This window comes from Hyla sarda, chromosome 2, assembly GCF_029499605.1.
Source record: "Hyla sarda isolate aHylSar1 chromosome 2, aHylSar1.hap1, whole genome shotgun sequence".
Taxonomy (NCBI): Eukaryota; Metazoa; Chordata; class Amphibia; order Anura; family Hylidae; genus Hyla; species Hyla sarda.
In genome coordinates, this window is record NC_079190.1 from 52,754,609 (window position 1) to 52,775,358 (window position 20,750).

A 20,750-nucleotide genomic window follows, 5' to 3' on the forward strand; every position below is an offset into this window, starting at 1 on the left:
CATCACACACAACTAGGCAGGTTTTATCCACTACTTTCAAAGTCATTTTTTACATGATTTCTGGGGTGTTAACATCTAGCACTCACATCTCATTGTGTTATGTTACCCAGGGAGATTAGCTACAGTGCCATGGGTTGCAAACTTCTAGATAATGTTGTGCACTGTGGACAAAGGTGTGGTGAACACGGGGTGTTGCAGTGAGGGGTGGGGTCGGATGGTATTAACCCCCTGGGGCAAGACGTGATTGTATGGTGTATGGCACCGCCGACAACCAACCCAAAACGGCATGTGATGAATGAGAGTCCAAAGCCGAGATTTGATGCAACTTGAACTTTTACTTGAAGGCAGATAACAAACACCCAACATTCACAGAGGTGACCGGGACATAGGGAACCTCTCAGGCTTGCTTGGACTTGTAGTTATTATAATGCTGATGCAGGCCACTGTACTACTGTTATCGCTTTGTAGGGACAGTAGGGACTTGACTTGTACCCACAGATTTGATGTGGCTGCAGATTTATAGGCTTTGGCCTAGATATGCTGGACGAGACTTGTACAGGACTTAGAGACTACAGCCCCTTATATATCAGGGGGCTGGACTAAAGCTCATTGGTTAATTGTTGCCTGTGGTTACCTGTGCCCATGGAACTCTGGGTATATCATGTGATCATACCGCACATGACATATCACATGACCTTAGGTAGGTCCTATACAGGGTAAATATCCTTCATATACAGTTTACATTCACTGTACAATACTTATATTACAGGTACATACTTATTATACAACAGAATACAATAGAATGCCATATGATTTAGGGGGGACCCTGCAGGAGAGCCCTAATGACCTGAGGGACTCTACCTGAGGGGACTTAAGGACTGTACAGAACCGTGTTCTGTACTGGGACACCACAAAGGCAAATCTAGATCTCTGATCTCTGGACTTGTCACCTTGAGATTGTTGATATCTTTCCACAATTTTGGTTCTCAAGTCCTCAGACAGTTCTCTTCTCCTCTTTCTGTTGTCCATGCTTAGTGTGGCACACACAGACACACAATGCAAAGACTAAGTGAACTTCTCTCCTTTTTATCTGCTTTCAGGTGTGATTTTTATATTGCCCCCATCTGTTACTTGCCCCAGGTGAGTTTAAAGGAGCATCACATGCTGGAAACAATCTTATTTTTCCACAATTTTGAAAGGGTGCCAATCATTTTGTCCAGCCCATTTTTGGAGTTTGGTGACATTATGTCCAATTTGCTTTTTTTCCTCCTTTTTTGGTTTAGTTCCAATACACACAAAGGGAATAAACATGTGTATAGCAAAACATGTGTTACTGCAATCCTTTTCTGTCAGAAATACTTAATTTTCTTGAAAATTGTCAGGGGTGCACACATTGACGGCCATGACTGTTTATATGTATATATATATATATACACACATATGCTTGAGAAAGGCTGTAATTGGACGGCCGAAACGTCGCAAGACTTTGGGTGAATAAACTTCACATTTGTTTTTCACTATATTGGTGTGCTGCTGGAGTTTCTCATTTTTGGATGTTCACTTCAAGTCTCCGGACCAGAGCTTAGACCAGCTGGCACCCGGCACCTGAGCAACTTCTAGTTGTGCTGCTTCTCCCGACATCATCTGTATATATATATATATATATATATATATATATATATATGTGTATATATATAAAACCAAAGAATAGGGTCCGTCCCAGAATGAGGTCACCTTACCGTGGTGGGACGGTCCACGCTATTTGGCCGCCAAATTTGCAAGCTAAGTACCTCATAATTTCATAGTTTCATATTTTCATTTATTGCACTACAGCTGTATAGCTTTTCATGTTCTATCTATATACTCATGTTTTATCTATATACTCATGTTTTATCTATATCTTTGTGCTAGCAGTGTGCTGTTTTATTCTCCTGTTGCTGTATATTTAGCCCAGCAGCCTGCACCTGTAGGCCAGGTCTTTACAATAGTTTGGAATTAATAGTGCTGGCCAACTTATTCTTTGGTTGTATTACACATACGGGGGAGTGGCTACCTCCATGTTGGCTCTTGCACCCCACCCACCTCTATTAGGTGTATATAAGGTGCCTTGGATGTTTCAGACCTTGCAATGCCTGTTGAACTGTTCACACAGAGTCATATACACAGTGTAGGGTCCGTCCCAGAATGAGGTCACCTTACCGTGGTGGGACGGTCCACGCTATTTGGCCGCCAAATTTGCAAGCTAAGTACCTCATAATTTCATAGTTTCATATCTTCATTTATTGCATTACAGCTGTATAGCTTTTCATGTTCTATCTACCGTATTTATCGGGGTATACCACGCACCGGCCTATAACACGCACCCTCATTTTACCAAGGATATTTGGGTAAAAAAAGTTTTTTACCCAAATATCCATGATAAAATGAGGGTGCGTGTGTGCGCGTGTATACCCCAATATACCCCCAGGAAAGGCAGGGGGAGAGAGGCCGTCGCTGGCCGCTTCTCTCCCCCTGCCTTTCCTGGGGTCTAGAGCGCTGCTGTCGGCCCTTTTCACTCCCTGGTTATCGGCGCCGCTGCCCGTTCTGTCCCCCTGACTATCGGTGCCGGCGCCGATAGCCAGGGGGAGAGAAGCGGCGCCGACAGCCTGGGGGAGAGAAGGGGCAGCGGCACCCATTGCCGGCGCCGCTGCCCCGTTGCCTCCCCCCATCCCCGGTGGCATAATTACCTGAGTCGGGTCCGCGCTGCTCCAGGCCTCCGTCCCCAGCGTCGTTGCTATGCACGGCGCGGCGCTCTGACGTCATGCGCCGCGCCGTTCAGCGCATAGCAATGACGCCGGGGACGCACGACGGAGGCCTGGAGCAGCGCGGACCGGACTCAGGTAATTATGCCACCGGGGATGGGGGGAGGCAACGGGGCAGCGGCGCCGGCAATGGGTGCCGCTGCCCCTTCTCTCCCCCTGGCTGTCGGCGCCGCTTCTCTCCCCCTGGCTATCGGCGCCGGCACCGATAGTCAGGGGGACAGAACGGGCAGCGGTGCCGATAACCAGGGGGTGAAAAGGGCAGACAGCAGCGCTCTAGACCCCAGGAAAGGCAGGGGGAGAGAAGCGGGCAGCGACGGCCTCTCTCCCCCTGCCTTTCCTGGGGGTGTATCGGCGTATAACACGCACACAGACTTTAGGCTAAAAATTTTTGCCTAAAAAGTGTGTGTTATACGCCGATAAATACGGTATATACTCATGTTTTATCTATATACTCATGTTTCATCTATATCTTTGTGCTAGCAGTGTGCTGCTGTATTCTCCTGTTGCTATATATATATATATATATATATATATATATATACACACACTTATATATTCAGAATTCAAGTGGTCCATAAAAAAATTTGATTTTGAACTTTTGTAGAAAATTGGAAAAAGTGCTCATATTATTATAAGCATAAAGTAGACATGTTGTGGATGTAAATTAATAACTACATTTATTTGGCATGACTATTTCTCTTACAAGTTTCAAACATAGAGAAATTAAAAATGTTCAAATTTTTCCACAATATTTTAGGGTTTTTCACAAAATTGCTTCATGTATCAACAAAAATTTACCACTAATATAAAGCTCAATGGGGGAGATTTATCAAAACTTGTATAGAGAAAGAGTGGAGCAGTTGCCCATAGAAACCAATCAGATCGCTTATTTTGTTATTCACAGGCCTTTTCAAAAATGAAAGAAGCCATCTGATTGGTTGCTATGGGCAACTCAGCAAATTTTTCTCTATACAGGTGTTGATAAATCTCCAGAAATATGTCTTGAAAAAACAATTTCTGAATCACTTTGCCAGGTAAATGCAGTCCAAAGTTATTACCACTTAAAGAGACACATGTCAGATTTGAAAAAACGGACTGGGTCATAAAGGCCAAAGCTAGCTGGGTCATGAAGGGGTTAAGTAGTAAAATATAATTTCAGCTCGTGCCCACAGCCAGCTTCATCCATTGAGGAGAAAGCTCAAGGATTCTGCACGGATACCTGGAAGAGTCCAAACAGACCCCTTCTGGAGGGGTGCAGACGAAATCACTCACACAGTATCAATAATGTAAGCCAAATAAACCATTAAAAAAAAGGGGGAGGGAGGAGACAAAGCTTGTTAAACAAACAATGTCCCTGAGGGGCAGTCAGCACATCCCCATTTTTCCCATGTGCCAAAAGGCTATGATGGCCCTTTTAAGAGCTGTGATGGGAACAGGCGAGTGCACAAATGGGTCAATATGTGCTCAATTGGCTCTGGGAGAGCTGGTCTGGCGCCCAGGGCTCAAGTCCTGCAGGAACTCATGGGAACGGAGTTCCTGCACTTTTTCCACAGCAGGAACACTGTTCCCATTAGCAGGAGTCCTGTAGGACCAGCCCTTGAGTGGAAATTTTGTGGAAGTTCCCACACTTTTCTTCTCAGGACTTGACCCCTGCTGGCGCCCCCTTCAATATGGCAGGTTGATACGGCCTGTACAGCTACACAAATCACAGATGGAATAAGTTTGCAATTCCTTGGTTGAACTTGATGGACGTATGTCTTTTTTCGACCATACTAACTATGTAACTATGTAATCCAGCACCGGCCTTCCAGTGTTAATTGGCTGGGCTTGTGGCTTACCCTATTTTTGTGCCGCCCCCTAGGTGGTGCCACCTGAGGTGAGTCATTCAACTCTCCTCTAGTGTTGCTCGCGAATATTCGCAAAGCAAATTTTATTCGCGAATATCGCATATTCGCGAATTCGCAAATATTCACGAATATAGCACTATATATTCGTAATTACGAATATTCGTTTTTTTTTTAAATATTTTTTTTTTTTTCACAGTACACATCACAGTGATCATCCCTCTCTCCTTCTAGCTTGTTTGGTGTAAAGAAGGCTCTAATAGTACTGTGTGAAACTGGCGTGTGAATTTTCGCGTATGCAAAAATTAGCATATGCTAATTTTCGCATACGTGAATTTTCGTTTATGTTAATTTTTATGCAAATGTTCGCATACGAGATTTTTTGCGCATGCGAAAATAAAACGAGGATATTACGAATATGCGAATATTCACGAATATATGACGAATATTCGTCCATATATTCGCGAATATTCGCGAATTCGAATATGGCCTATGCCGCTCAACACTACTCTCCTCATGGCAGAAGTGCCTCTAAAAAGGAAAAAAAACTGCAAACCTTTGTTGTAGCTTTTGCAGAAATCTGCAACTTTTGTGCATCAGAAAACTGAAATACAAAGGTGACACATTCCTCATTTTGTGATTACATTTCCCACCATTTTCAAGGTATTAGTCTCCTATCAGTGAATGAGAACACTGCAAACTTGGATACAGCTATTCCTGCCCTCATCTGAGAAGTGGATACAATAGTGTTTTAGACAATGCTCTGTGAGCTAAACTCATCAGTAGCAGCTGTATATAAGAACATAGGTACCATAGTGATTGACCATGCGGTTGCTATGGAGCCATTGGAGAGAGGGGGCCCATTATTTCTTTCTACTGGTAAGAAACTGCACAGGACTCCTCTCTCCAGTTATCTACATTGTCAGCAAATTAATGGAGGGTGTATTGGCCAATGGGCAGGGCCGGACTGGCAATCAGGCATTTAGGGCCGGCCACTCCAGGACGTCTTACAGGCATTTAGGGCTCGGCTGATTGACAAAGCAAAGAGCCATTGGCTCCTGACCCTGTCAATTACTCTTGCAGCCAACCGCGATATGAAGGCAGCCAACAAGAGACCCGAGTGTCTTTCCTCTGCGGTCTGTGCTTTGGCACATGAGTGACGTCATCATCATGCGCCGGAGCACACAGCTGCTCCACTACAACTACCTAAAGGGGGCTGCTGCCCTACAACTACCAAAAGGGGGCTGCTGCACCTACAACTACCATTAAGAGGGCTTCTACACTACAGCTACATAAAGGGGGCTTCTGCACCACAACTACCTAAAGGAGGCTGCTGCACTACAACTACCTAAAGGGGGCTGCTGCAACTACAACTACCTAAAGGGGCTACTGCACCTACAAATACCTAAAGAGGACTGCCGCACTACAACTATCTAAAAGGGGCTTCTGCACTACAACTACCAAAAGGGGGCTGCTGCACCTACAACTACCTTAAAGGAGCTGCTGCACTACAACTACCTAAAGGGGGCTTCTGCACTACAACTACCAAAAGGAGGCTGCTGCACCTACAACTACCATTAAGAGGGCTTCTACACTACAGCTACATAAAGGGGGCTTCTGCACCACAACTACCTAAAGGAGGCTGCTGCACTACAACTACCTAAAGGGGGCTGCTGCACCTACAACTACCTAAAAGGGGCTTCTGCACTACAACTACCAAAAGGGGGCTGTTGCACCTACAACTACCTTAAAAGGAGCTGCTGCACTACAACTACCTAAAGGGGGCTTCTGCACTACAACTACCTAAAGGGGGCTGCTGCACTTCAACTACCTAAAGGGGGCTTCTTCACTACAACTATCTAAATGGGGCTGCTGCACTTCATCTACCTAAAGGGGGTTGCTGCACCTATAACTACCTAAAGGGGGCTGCTGCACTACAACTACCTAAATGGGGCTGCTGCACGTACAACTACCTAAAGGGGGCTGCCGCACTACAATTACCTAAAGGGGGCTGCTGCACTACAACTACCAAAAGGGGGCTCCAGCACTACAGCTACCTAAAGGGGGCTTCTGCACTTCAACTACCTAAAGGGGGCTGGCACACTACAACTACCCAGAGGGGGATGCTGCACCTACAAATACCTTAAGGGGGCTTCTGCACTACAACTACCTAAAGGGGGTTGCTGCACTGCAACTACCTAATTGGGAGCTGCTGCACCTACAAATACCTTAAGGGGGCTTCTGCACTACAACTACCTAAAGGGGGCTTCTGCACTACAACTACCTAAAGGGGGCTGCTGCACTACAACTACCTAATAGGGAGCTGCTGCACCTACAACTACCAAAAGGGGGCTGCTGCACCTACAACTACCTTAAAGGGAGCTGCTGCACTACAACTACCAAAAGGGGGCTTCTGCACTACAACTACCTTAAGGGGGCTGCCGCACTACAATTACCTAAAGGGGGCTGCTGCACTACAACTATCAAAAGGGGGCTCTGGCACTACAGCTATCTAAAGGGGGCTTCTGCACTTCAACTACCTAAAGGGGGCTGCTGCACCTACAACTACCTAAAGGGGGCTGCTGCACTACAACTACCTAATTGGGGGCTGCGGCACCTACATCTACCTAAAGAGGCTGCTGCACCTACAACTACCTTTAGGGGGCTGCTGCACCTACAACTACCAAAAGGGGGCTGTTACACCTACAACAACCTTAAAGGGAGCTGCTGCACTACAACTACCTAAAGGGGGCTTCTGCACTACAACTACCTAAAGGGGGCTTCTGCACTTCAACTACCTAAAGGGGGCTGCTGCACCTACAACTACCTTTAAGAGGCTGCTGCACCTACAACTACCAAAAGGGGGCTGCTGCACCTACAACTACCTTAAAGGGAGCTGCTGCACTACAACTACCTAAAGGGGGCTTCTGCACTACAACTACCTAAAGGGGGCTTCTGCACTACAACTACCTAAATGGGGCTGCTGCACTACAACTACCTAAAGGGGGCTGCTGCACTACAACTACCTAAATGGGGCTGCTGCACGTACAACTACCTAAAGGGGGCTCCCGCACTACAATTACCTAAAGGGGGCTGCTGCACTACAACTACCAAAAGGGGGCTCCGGCACTACAGCTATCTAAAGGGGGCTTTTGCACTTCAACTACCTAAAGGGGCTGCAGCACAACAAACACCTAAATGGGGCTGCTGCACCTGCAACTACCTTAAGATTGCTACTGCACTACAACTACCAAAAGGGGGCTACTGCACTACAACTACCAAAAGGGGGCTACCACACTACAACTACCTAAACAGAGCTGCTGCATTACAACTACCTAAAGGAAGCTGCTGCACTACAAATACCTAAAGGGGGCTGCTGCACTACAACTATCTAAAGGGGCTGCATTACTACAGCTCCCTAAAGGGCTGCTGCACGGCAACTACCTAAAGGGGGTTGCTGCACCTACAACTACCTAAAGGGGGCTGCTGCACCTACAACTACCTAAAGGGGACTGCTGCACTACAACTACCTAATTGGGGGCTGCGGCACCTACATCTACCTAAAGGGGGCTGCTGCACTACAACTACCTTTAGGGGGCTGCTGCACCTACAACTTCCTAAATGGGGCTTCTCCACTACAACTACATTAAAAGGGCTGTTAGTACAACTACCAATAAGGGCTGCCACTTCAACTACCTAAAACCCCCTTACAACAAAGGGCGAACCTTTTAAGTTCAATTTGGACTGGACACCACAACATTGTTTCCACGCCTGGGGGCGGGACGCTGGCTCCGGCGGGAATCTTTGGCGCGCTTTTTCAGCACATCTTGAACCCTTGCAGGTACAACAGACATTTGGGCACGCAACATGGCTTCTGTTCTAATCTTGCACATTGTAAATCCAACTTTTGTAGACTTTATCACCACCGACAACACTGTAATTTTCACCTCCCCCACTACTTCTTCAGCGCCAGCACATAAACTTATTTCAATGACACAGTCCCGTACACTTTGCTGGTGCACACCTTTTTGCAAAGACATGAAATTTTCAATTAGACACAGTTCAGACTTGGGGGGTAGGACTTGCGGCAATTTGCCTTCGGCACACACCCACATACTGTTGATGGGTGGCCTGACTTGACTGGGTGGCTGAGTGGTTAAGGCACACACCCGTATCCTGTTCCGTGATGCCAAAATTGTGGTGGACCACCGGGTGTTATGGCGGGACCACGGGAGTGGCGGTGCGCGTGGTTGGATCAGATGGTATTAACCCCGTGGGCTGGATGGTATTAATCCCTAGTGTTCGTGACGCCAGTGTGTTTTTCGGGTTCCAGAACCCCACATGCCCGGATTCTCCGCTATCCCAATTGCTAGAAGTGAATTAAGAGTCCACAACCAGTTATGGTCAAACGTAGGCTTACTTAGTAGAAGAGAGGTGTAATTATCGTCACAGCTAAGGCCAGAATTCCCAGAGAGGTGGCCAAGACCCAGAGGACCTCACAGCTTGCTGGACCAATATACTTGTAGTTAACTTGACTTGAAATTAGACTTGATTTGACTATATGCAGGACTTGACTACTTGTAGTGACAGCAGACATAGACTTGAGACTTACTGGAGAGACTGTGGCTTTTGTGGCCTTCCAAATGCTGATCACTTCTCTGAGATCTCTGGTAGTTGCTGCCTCAGCAAAGACTTAGATGGAGAAAAGTGAATTGTAATGGCCGCCCCTTTATATAGTGGGGGGCTGGACTAAAGCCCATTAGTCAAGCTGCGGGTCATAGGTTTAACTGGTGCTCTCTGGGAGAACATGCGACAACAAATCATGTGACTGCATAACATAACATTTGACAACTTACACAGGTCCTTGAGACCTCCCACGGGTCCTCTATACTACCTATACATAGGGATCCTGTCTAGGCTTTAAAGTGATACACACACCTTTATAAAACCAACAGGGGGAGACCTTGCAGGGGAGCCCCCAGGTCACTGAGGGTCTCAACCTGACAGGGCCTGAAGGTAGTACATGACCATGTTCTGTAAAGGGGTATCACACATGCATGGTGATAATATTCCTCCTTGGATACTGGTATTATTGGTAATATTGGTCTCAGTATACAGGATTTGATTAGCAACAGTATGATGGTAATATGTATGGTGATAATATTCCTCCTTGTATACAGGTATTATTGGTAATATTGATCTCAGTATACAGGATTTGATTAGTAACAGTATGAAGGTAATATGTATGGTGATAATATTCCTCCTTGCATTCTGGTATTATTGGTAATATTGATCTCAGTATACAGGATTTGATTAGTAACAGTATGAAAGTAATATGTATGGTGACAATATTCTTTCCATTGTTATTTGGTAGCTATATGAATCATATATAGAGGTACTATATGTGTTTAACATAGGGAATTGTCATATATATATATATATATTATTTTTTTTTTCTCCTATTGTATACTGTATATTCCGAACTATGATTGACATTTTGCCCTCCCTCTTTGTGGCTCCGACTGGGCTGCTTAGTTTGAAATGCCCAGGCCTATTATTGGTCCCAGTCCAGACCTGCCAACGGGTCATGGAAAGTAAGGGAAAACATCAGACCTTTCTGTCCTGTGAGCTAGACAACATAATAAGAGCCCCATTACGATATTTCCTATAGGGCCCCTTTCTTCTATGTACGTCACTGGCTGTATACATTATTCCAGTGGTTTGCTATCTTGTGTCCAGGCTGTTTAGCTCACAGAGCATTGCTTTGACCAGACACTGCTGCCAGGGATTAGCTGCTGCAGTCACTAGAAGTGGATTAAACATTGCACCATGCCATTACCAACCCTGCAAAACAAATAAAGGTTATTGAAGGAAAAACACACACGTTACAGAGGTAAATAGATTTTGTTACTTGAGCAGGTCCTTACATCTCTACAACACTACAAACAATAATCCAGGTTGGTTGTTCTTGCTATTTACCACAATGGAAGATTCCAGCACATCCACACATGATATGTAAGAATACATTCTGCCTCTATTAAAGTAAAGTGCATTGACATTTATATCCAAACACGGGACGGAGAAAACCATGAAGCATTTTATTACTGTGCATCCTGGAGATGATGGTTAACCTCAGATAAATGGTAGTCGTGCACGATACTACTGCCCGGCCATTAGTGGGAAATAGTTCCGCTATGAATCTTACAGCCGGAGCAGGATAATATCTCCATCACTCTATATAGCTTTGCTGTTCTAAATGGCCATAGACTCTCAGGAGGCTCCGCTTCAAACCAAAGGCCATAATGGCTTCAAGTGCGTTGTCAGTGACCTCTCATAATCTGAGGTTATCATGTAGGCCGCATTATTCAGATGAAAAGGGTTGGAGCCACCTGCAGCGGGAATCTGCAGAGGCTGCAATATACATGGACATGGCTCTAAAAATAATAGGCCTCATCTATCAAAGTTGTCTACGAGCAACCAATAGGAGCTTGGCTTTCATTTCGTAACCTGCCCTGAAAAAAAAAAACACAAAAGCTGTTCTTTGATTGGTTGCTGCTAGACAGGTTTGATAAATGAGGCTCGGTCAGCTTTAAATCAGCTGCTGTATGCTCCAGAGGAAGTTGAATTGTTCTTTTCTGTCTGACCACAGTGCTCTCTGCTGACACCTCTGTCCATGTCAGGAACTGTCCAGAGAAGGATAGGTTTGCTATGGGGATTTGCTCCTACTCTGGACAGTTCCTGACATGGACAGAAGTGTCAGCAGAGAGCACTGTGGTCAGACAGAAAAGAAATTCAAAAAGAATACAGCAGCTGTAGCATACAGCAGCTGATAAGTACTGGAAGGATTACATTTTTTTAAATAGAAGTAATTTATAATTTTTTTTTTTTACTTTCTGGCACCAGTTGATTTTAAGAAAATTGTACCCCTTTAAAGGGTATCTGTCAGCTGCAGATCAGATTCCAAACTGTTGACACTGTTAGATGCCGTTAGAGCAGTGGTCTCAAACTGTGGCCCCTCAGCCACTGGCTGTCCGGGCATACTGGGAGTTGAAGTTTTGCAGCACCTGAAGGGCCACCAGAAGTTTGAGACCACTGTTTTAGGACAATGAGACACATGGTTCCATTTTTTTCATTGCGCCATAAAAGTGAATGCTACCGTTAACAGTATACATCGGCATCACTCTTTTGGTGGGATGCCGAGGGATACGATTAACAGGGGCAGTAATTCAGTGTGGTTGTACCCTCACATTGCAGAATTTCCACTGATGACTACCTAACTAGCTACCTAAGTATGATGTATAGGGAGAGCTATAAGCATTAGAAATAGGGAAGTGCTCATGCCGTTGTACAGAACACTGGTGAGACCTCACTTGGAGTATTGTGCGCAGTACTGGAGGACGTATCACCAGAAGGATATAGATACTCTAGAGAGAGTTCAGAGAAGATACTAAACTAGTACATGGATTGCAGGATAAAACTTACCAGGAAAGGTTAAAGGACCTTAACATGTATAGAAGAAAGATGAGACAGAAGGGATATGATAGGGACTTTTATATACATAAAGGGAATAAACACGGAAAATGGAGGAGAGGATATATAAAAGAAGAAAAACTACCACAAGAGGACATAGTTTTATAAGAGGGGAAAGGTATGTGCAGTAATATCAGGAAGTATTACTTTACTGAGAGAGTAGTGGATGCATGGAATAGCCTTCCTGCAGAAGTGGTCGCTGCAGATATAGTGAAGGAGTTTAAACATGCATGGGATAAGCATAAGGCTATCCTTCATATAAGATAGGGCCAGGGACTATCGATAGGATTCAGATAATTGGGCAGACATGATGGGCCAAATGGTTCTTATCTGCCGACACATTCTATGTTTCTATGTTTCTGTATTCCTCCTTGTATACTGGTATAATTGGTAATATTGGTCTCAGTATACAGAATTTGGTCAGTATCAGTATGATGCTAATATGTACAGTGGGGATGAAAAGTTTGGGCACCCCAGGTAACAATTTGTATTAATGGGCATAAAGAAGCCAAGGAAAGATGGAGAAATCTCCAAAAGGCATCAAATTACAGATTAGACATTCTGATAATATGTCAACAAAAGTTAGATTTTATTTCTATCATTTACACTTTCAAAATAACAGAAAACAAAAAAATGGCGTCTGCAAAAGTTTGGGCACCCTGCAGAGTTAATATCTTGTACTGCCCCCTTTGGCAAGTATCACAGCTTGTAAATGCTTGTTTGAGGTATCTTTGCCCATTCTTCCTTACAAAAGTCTTCCAGTTCTTTGAGATTTCTGGGCTGTCTGTCATGCACTGCTCTTTTAAGGTCTATCCATAGATTTTCAATTAAGTTGAGGTCAGGAGATTGTGAAGGCCATGGCAAAACCTTCAGTTTACCCCTCTTGATGTAATCCCCCTTTGATTTCGAGGTGTGTTTAGGATAATTATCCATTTGTAGAAGCCATCCTCTCTTTAACTTCAGCTTTTTCACAGATGGCATCAAGTTAGCATCCAAAATTTGCTGACATTTTATTTAATCCCTTTTTCCTTCTACTCATGAGATGTTCCCTGTGCCACTGGCTGCAATACAACCCCAAAGCATGATTGATCCATCCCCATGCTTAACAGTTGGACGGAGGTTCTTTTCATTAAATTCTGTTCCCCTTCTTCTCCAAAGGTACCTTTGCTCATTCCGGCCAAAAAGTTCAATTTTATTCTCATCTGTCCACAGAACTTGTTTCCAAAATACATCAGGGTTGTCTATATGTTCATTTGCAAAGTTCAAACGCAGATTTTTGTGGTGAGGATGTAGAAGAGGTTTTCTTCTGATGACTCTTCCTTGAAGACCATATTTGTACATGTATCTCTTTATAGTGGAATAGTGTACCACAACTCCAGTGTCTGCCAGATCTTTCTGGAGGGATTGTGCATTCAAACGTGGGTTTTGAATAGTTTTTCTCACAATACTGTGAGCTGTTCTGTCTGATATTTTTCTTGGTTTTCCAGATCTTGCTTTAACTTCCACTGTTCCTGATGACTGCCTTTTCTTAATTACATTCCGAACAGAGGATATTGACATCTGAAAAAGTTTTGCTATCTTCTTATAGCCTTCTCCAGCTTTGTGAGCGTCAACTATTTTCAGTTTCAGATTTCTAGACAGCTGCTTAGAAGAACCCATGGTGCTGATTGTTGGGGCAAGGTCAGATGAGTCTGGGCATTTGAGATTGACATCACCTGGTCTTCCCAGATGATGATTGAGAACAATCCATGACACTGGCAGGTCTCAGCTTTGCAAAGGGGGCAGTGCATGCTATAAATTCTGCAGGGTGCCCAAACTTTTGCAGACGACATTTTTTTGTTTTCTGTTATTTTGAAAGTGTAAATGATGGAAATAAAATCTAACTTTTGTTGACATATTATAAGAATGTCTAATCTGTAATTTGATGCCTTTTGGAGATTTTTCCATCTTTCCTTTCCTTCTTTATGCACATTAATACACATTTTTACCTGGGGTGCCCAAACTTTTGATCCCCACTGTATGATAAGAATACCGACTTTTGTCTTACGTGTATGGGGACATTTAGCCATGTGAGTACAGCAGGTCCATACAGACCTGCCCTGAAGTTATTACAACCTAAACACAGCTGTCACAAGAAGTCACAGAAAAGACTACTTACTAATCCCATGCACTGTATATTGCAGCAGCAGCATCTTGATAATGTATTCATGCACCTGACAGCAAATGATATGCTCAGCATCCAGTTGAAAGCATGTCATTTCTCTACCAGGCGACTGAACCTGCTATAATTTATTATCCTATGTAATTTGTCATGTGCAAGCTGACACAGTGTAAATACGGCACTGGCTGGTGTACACACCATTACGCTACTGTTTATTGGCAGGGAAAATATTAGTCACAACAACCCGCCAGGCTTGTTCGTAGCAGAGACGTTGCTTATTGTCACATGCCGCAGAGTTATAGTTTATTATTTACTAGCTGAGTGCCTGGCATTGCCCAGTTTTTCCTTCCTGATCCTTGTTGGGGAGGAAAATCAACAATGGAGGAAGTTTTTGACTTCATATCCCGTCCTCATATATTGTTGTCATGTCCCATCCCCATATCCCATCCCCATATCCCAACCTCATATCCCGTCCTCATATCCCGTCCTCATTTCCCATCCTCATATCCCGACCTCCTATCCTGACCTCCTATCTTGTCCCCATATCCTGACCTCATGTCCCGACCTAATATCCCATCCTCATATCCCGACCTCATGTCCCGTCCTCATATCCTAACCCCCATATCCCGTCCCCATATCCAATCCTTAAATCTCAACCTCATATCTCGTCCTCATATCCTGACCTCATATCCCGTCCTTATATCCCATCCTCATATCCCGACCTCCTATCCCGACCTCATAACCCGTCCTCATATCCCGACCTCCTATCCTGTCCTCCTATCTCGACCTCATATCCCCATATCCCGTCCCCATATCCCAACCTCATTTCCCGTCCTCCTTTCCCATCCTCCCATCCCGTCCTCCTATCCGACCTTATATCCCGTCCTCATATCCCGACCTCATGTCACGACCTCATGTCCCATCTTCATGTCCCATCCTCATGTCCTGACCTCATGTCTCGTCCTCATATCCAGTCCTCATATGCTGTCCTCATATCCCGTCCTTATGTCCCATCCTCATATCCTGTCCTCATGTGGGAGTGATTTTCATGAAGATATTGTAAGATGAAAATAGAAAAGGACATGGCTTTGTGGGACTGTACATAATTTGCAAGCCAGACCGATGCACAAAAAGGGTAGATAATAAAAGGGGTGTGGCTTAAACAGTGGGCGTGTCTTTGTGAGATGGGGTGTGGCTTTCAAGCCAGACTGACACATTCACCAGGAGATGCAGAGCGGAGCTTGTGGAGTAAGGTCCTGGAAGTCCCATATACTTGCATGGGACTTGCAAGGGTGTAGGTAAGGGTTAATTTAACTATCATATATATTTATTTGACATATAAATATGTGTACCAGGTATTATTGAAATATTTCCAGCCGTACAGAAGTTATGTGGAAACATACATTTCCCATAGATTTGCATGGGACTTTAAACAAAAGCCCCAACCCTCACAAATGCGGGTAGTTAAGGGTTAAATTAACTATCCTATATTTTAAGTGGACATATAAGTAACATGTGACCAAGTATTATCGAAATATCTCCAGCCGTTTGGAAGTTATGCAGTAACATATATTTCCCATAGACTTGTATCGGACTTTAAACATAAGCCCGCCCCTGTCAAATGGGGGTGAGTAAGGGTTAAATCACCTATCCTATGTTTGTTGTTGACATATAAGTAACATGTGTGCCAAGTTTCATGTTAATATCTTTAGCCGTTTGAAAGTTTTTGTGGAACATACACACATACATACATATACACATTAAGTTTTATATATATATTAGCGGAGTACCTGGTTTTTCCTTCCAAATCCTTTTTGGGGAGGAAAATAAACAAAGGAGGAAGCTTTTGACTTCATATCCCATCCTCATATATTGTTGTCATATCCCAACCCCACATCCCGACTTCCTATCCTGTCCTCCTATCTCGACCTCTTGTCCCGATCTCCTATACCGTCCTCCTATCATGACCTCCTATCCCGACCTCCTATCCCGACCTCCTATCCCGACCTCCTATCCCGTCCTGTTATCCCGTCCTCCTATCCTATCCTCCTATCCCGACCTCCTATCCCGTCCTCCTATCCCGTCCTCCAATCCAGTCCTCCTATCCCGACCTCCTATCCCGTCCTCCTATCCCGTCCTCCTATCCCGTCCTCCTATCCCATCCTCCTATCTCGACCTCCTATCCCGTCCTCCTATCTCGACCTCCTATCCCGACCTCCTATCCCGACCTCCTATCTCGTCCTCCAATCTGGACCTCCTATCCCGACCTCCTATCCCGTCCTCCTATCCCGTCCTCCTATCTCAACCTCATATCCCGTCCTCCTATCCCGTCCTCCTATCCCGACCTCCTATCCCGACCTCCTTTTCCGTCCTCATATCTTGACCTCCTATCCCGACCTCCTATCCCGACCTCCAATACCGACCTCCTATCCCGACCTCCTTTCCCGTCCTCATATCTCGACCTCCTATCTTGACCTCCTATCCCATCCTCCTATCTCGACCTCCTATCCCAACCTCCTATCCAGACCTCATATCCCGTCCTCATATCCCGTCCTCCTACCCGACCTCATATTCTGGCCTCATATCTCATCCTCATATCCCGTCCTCCTATCCCGACCTCCTATCTCGACCTCCTATCCCGACCTCTCATCCTTTCCTCATATCCTGACTAGTAATTTGTGTACCAGGTATTGAAATAGCTCCAGACGTACGGAAATTATATGGGAACATACATTTCCCAATGATTTGCATGGGACTTTAAACAAAAACCCTGACCCTCACAAATGGGGGTAGTTAAGGGTTAAATTAACTATCCTATATTTTAAGTGGACATATAAGTAACATGTGACCAAGTATTATCGAAATATCTCCAGCCGTTTAGAAGTTATGCAGTAACACATGTTTCCCATTGACTTGCATGGGACTTTAAACATAAGCCCCGCCCCTGTCAAACGGGGGTGAGTAAGGGTTAAATTACCTATCGTATGTTTGTTGTTGATACATAAGTAACATGTGTGCCAAGTTTCATGTTAATATCTTTAGCCGTTTGAAAGTTTTTGTGAAACATACACACATACATACACACACACATGTTGAGTTTTATATATATATATATACACTAGCTGAGTACCCGGCGTTGCCCGGTTTTTCCTTCCTAATCCTTGTTGGGGAGGAAAATAAACAAAGGAGGAAGCTTTTGACTTCATATCCCATCCTCATATATTGTTGTCATATCCCAACCCCACATCCCGACCTCCTATCCCGTCCTCCTATTTCGACCTCTTGTCCCGACCTCCTATACCGTCCTACTATCCTGACCTCCTATCCCGACCTCCTATCCAGATCTCCTATCCCGTCCTCCTATCCCGACCTCCTATCCCGTCCTCCTATCCTGACCTCCTATCCCGACCTCCTATCCCGTCCTCCTATCCCGTCCTCCTATCCCGACCTCCTATCCCGTTCTCCTATCCCGCCCTCCTTTCCCGTCCTCCTTTCCCGTCCTCATATCTCGACCTCCTATCCAGACCTCCTATCCCGTCCTCCTATCCCGTCCTCCTATCCCGACCTCCTATCCCGTCCTCCTATCCCGTCCTCCTATCCCGTCCTCCTATCCCGTCCTCCTATAAATATCTCCAGCTGTTTGGAAGTTATGCGGTAACATATATTTGCCAATGACTTGCATGGGACTTTAAACATAAGCCCCGCCCCTGGCAAATGGGAGTGAGTAAGGGTTAAATCACCTTTCCTATGTTTGTTGATGACATATAAGTAACATGTGTGCCAAGTTTCATGTTAATATCTTTAGCCGTTTTAAAGTTTTTGTGGAACATACATACATACATACATACACACACACACGTTGAGTTTTATATATATATATATATATATATATATATATATATATATATATTCTAGCTGAGTACCCGGCGTTGCCCGGTTTTTCCTTCCTAATCCTTTTTGGGGAGGAAAATAAACAAAGGAGGAAGCTTTTGACTTCATATGCAGTCCTCATATATTGTTGTCATATTCCGACCCCACATCCCGACCTCCTATCCCGACATCCTATACCGTCCTCCTATCCCGTCCTCCTATCCCGACCTCCTATCCCGACCTCCTATCCCGTCCTGCTATCCCGTCCTCGACCTCCTATCCCGTCCTCCTATCTCGACCTCCTATCCCGACCTCCTATCCCGTCCTCCAATCTCGAGCTCCTATCCCGACCTCCTATCCTGACCTCCTATCCCGACTTCCTATCCCGACCTCCTATCACGTCCTCCTATCTCGACCTCCTATCTCAACCTCCTATCCCGTCCTCCTATCCTGACCTCCTATCCCGACCTCCTTTCCCGTCCTCATATCTCGACCTCCTATCCCATCCTCCTATCTCGACCTCCTATCCTGACCTCCTATCCTGACCTCTTATCCCGTCCTCCTATCCCGACCTCCTTTCCCGTCCTCATATCTCAACCTCCTATCTTGACCTCCTATCCCGTCCTCCTATCTCGACCTCCTATCTCGTCTTCCTATCCAGACCTCCTATCCCGTCCTCATATCCCGTCCTCCTATCCCGTCCCCCTATCCCGACCTCCTATCCTGACATCCTATCCCGTCCTCCTATCCCGTCCCCCTATCCCGACCTCCTATCCTGACATCCTATCCCGACCTCCTATCTCGACCTCCTCTCCCAACTTCCTATCCAGACCTCCTATCCCGTCCTCATTTTCTGTACTAATATCTCATATCCCGTCCTCATATCCCGTCCTCATATCCCGACCTCAAATCCTGACCTCATATCCCGTCCTCCTTTCTCGACCTCCTATCTCAACCTCCTATCTCTACCTCCTATCCCGACCTCCTATCCCGACCTCCTATCCCGACCTCCTATCCCGACCTCCTATCCCGTCCTCCTATCCCGTCCTCCTTTCCCGTCCTCCTTTCCCGTCCTCATATCTCGACCTCCTATCTCAACCTCCTATCCAGACCTCCTATCCCGACCTCCTATCCCGTCCTCCTATCCCGTCCTCCTATAAATATCTCCAGCCGTTTGGAAGTTATGCGGTAACATATATTTGCCAATGACTTGCATGGGACTTTAAACATAAGCCCCGCCCCTGGCAAATGGGAGTTAGTAAGGTTTAAATCACCTTTCCTGTGTTTGTTGATGACATATAAGTAACATGTGTGCCAAGTTTCATGTTAATATCTTTAGCCGTTTTAAAGTTTTTGTGGAACATACATACATACACACACACACACACACACACGTTGAGATTTATATATATATATACTAGCTGAGTACCCGGCGTTGCCCGGTTTTTCCTTCCTAATCCTTTTTGGGGAAGAAAATAAACAAAGGAGGAAGCTTTTGACTTTATATGCAGTCCTCATATATTGTTGTCATATTCCGACCCCACATCCCGACCTCCTAACCCGACATCCTATACTGTCCTCCTATCCCGTCCTCCTATCCCGACCTCCTATCCCGACCTCCTATCCCGTCCTCCTATCCCGTCCTGCTATCCCGTCCTCGACCTCCTATCCCGTCCTCCTATCTCGACCTCCTATCTCGACCTCCTATCCCGACCTCCTATCCCGTCCTCCAATCTCGAGCTCCTATCCCGACCTCCTATCCTGACCTCCTATCCCGACTTCCTATCCCGACCTCCTATCACGTCCTCATATCTCGACCTCCTATCCCATCCTCCTATCTCGACCTCCTATCCTGACCTCCTATCCTGACCTCCTATCCTGACCTCCTATCCCGTCCTCCTATCCCGACCTCCTTTCCCGTCCTCATATCTCGACCTCCTATCTTGACCTCCTATCCCGTCCTCCTATCTCGACCTCCTATCCCGTCTTCCTATCCAGACCTCCTATCCCGTCCTCCTATCCCGACCTCCTATCCTGACATCCTATCCCGACCTCCTATCTCGACCTCCTATCCCAACTTCCTATCCATACCTCCCATCCCGTCCTCATATCCCGTCCTCCTATCCCGTCCTCATTTCTCATATCTCACGCCCATTTCAGAGTGAAAAAAAACCCACTCCGAGTGTTTTCTAAAAATTTGGTCGCATAAAAAGTCACACAGACGTTGCGACTAAAATTTAGGCGCAATAAACGAGAAAAAGAGTCGGTTGGACTTTAGTAAATGAGGACCATTGAGTTTTATATATATATAGATTTAACCTACTTTTCTCCAAGATAAAAACACTTCATATTAGCTCCTTAAGGCTAAGTTTCCACTTGTTTTTTTCTGTCAGTTTTTGGATATCTGCCACTGCGGTTTTTGAGCCAAAGTCAATAGTAGATCAATAAGGGAGGAAAAGTATAAGTCCTTCCTTTATATGTCCTATTCATTTTGAATACACTTCTGGCTTTGGCTCAAAAACTGCAGTGGCAGATATCCAAAAA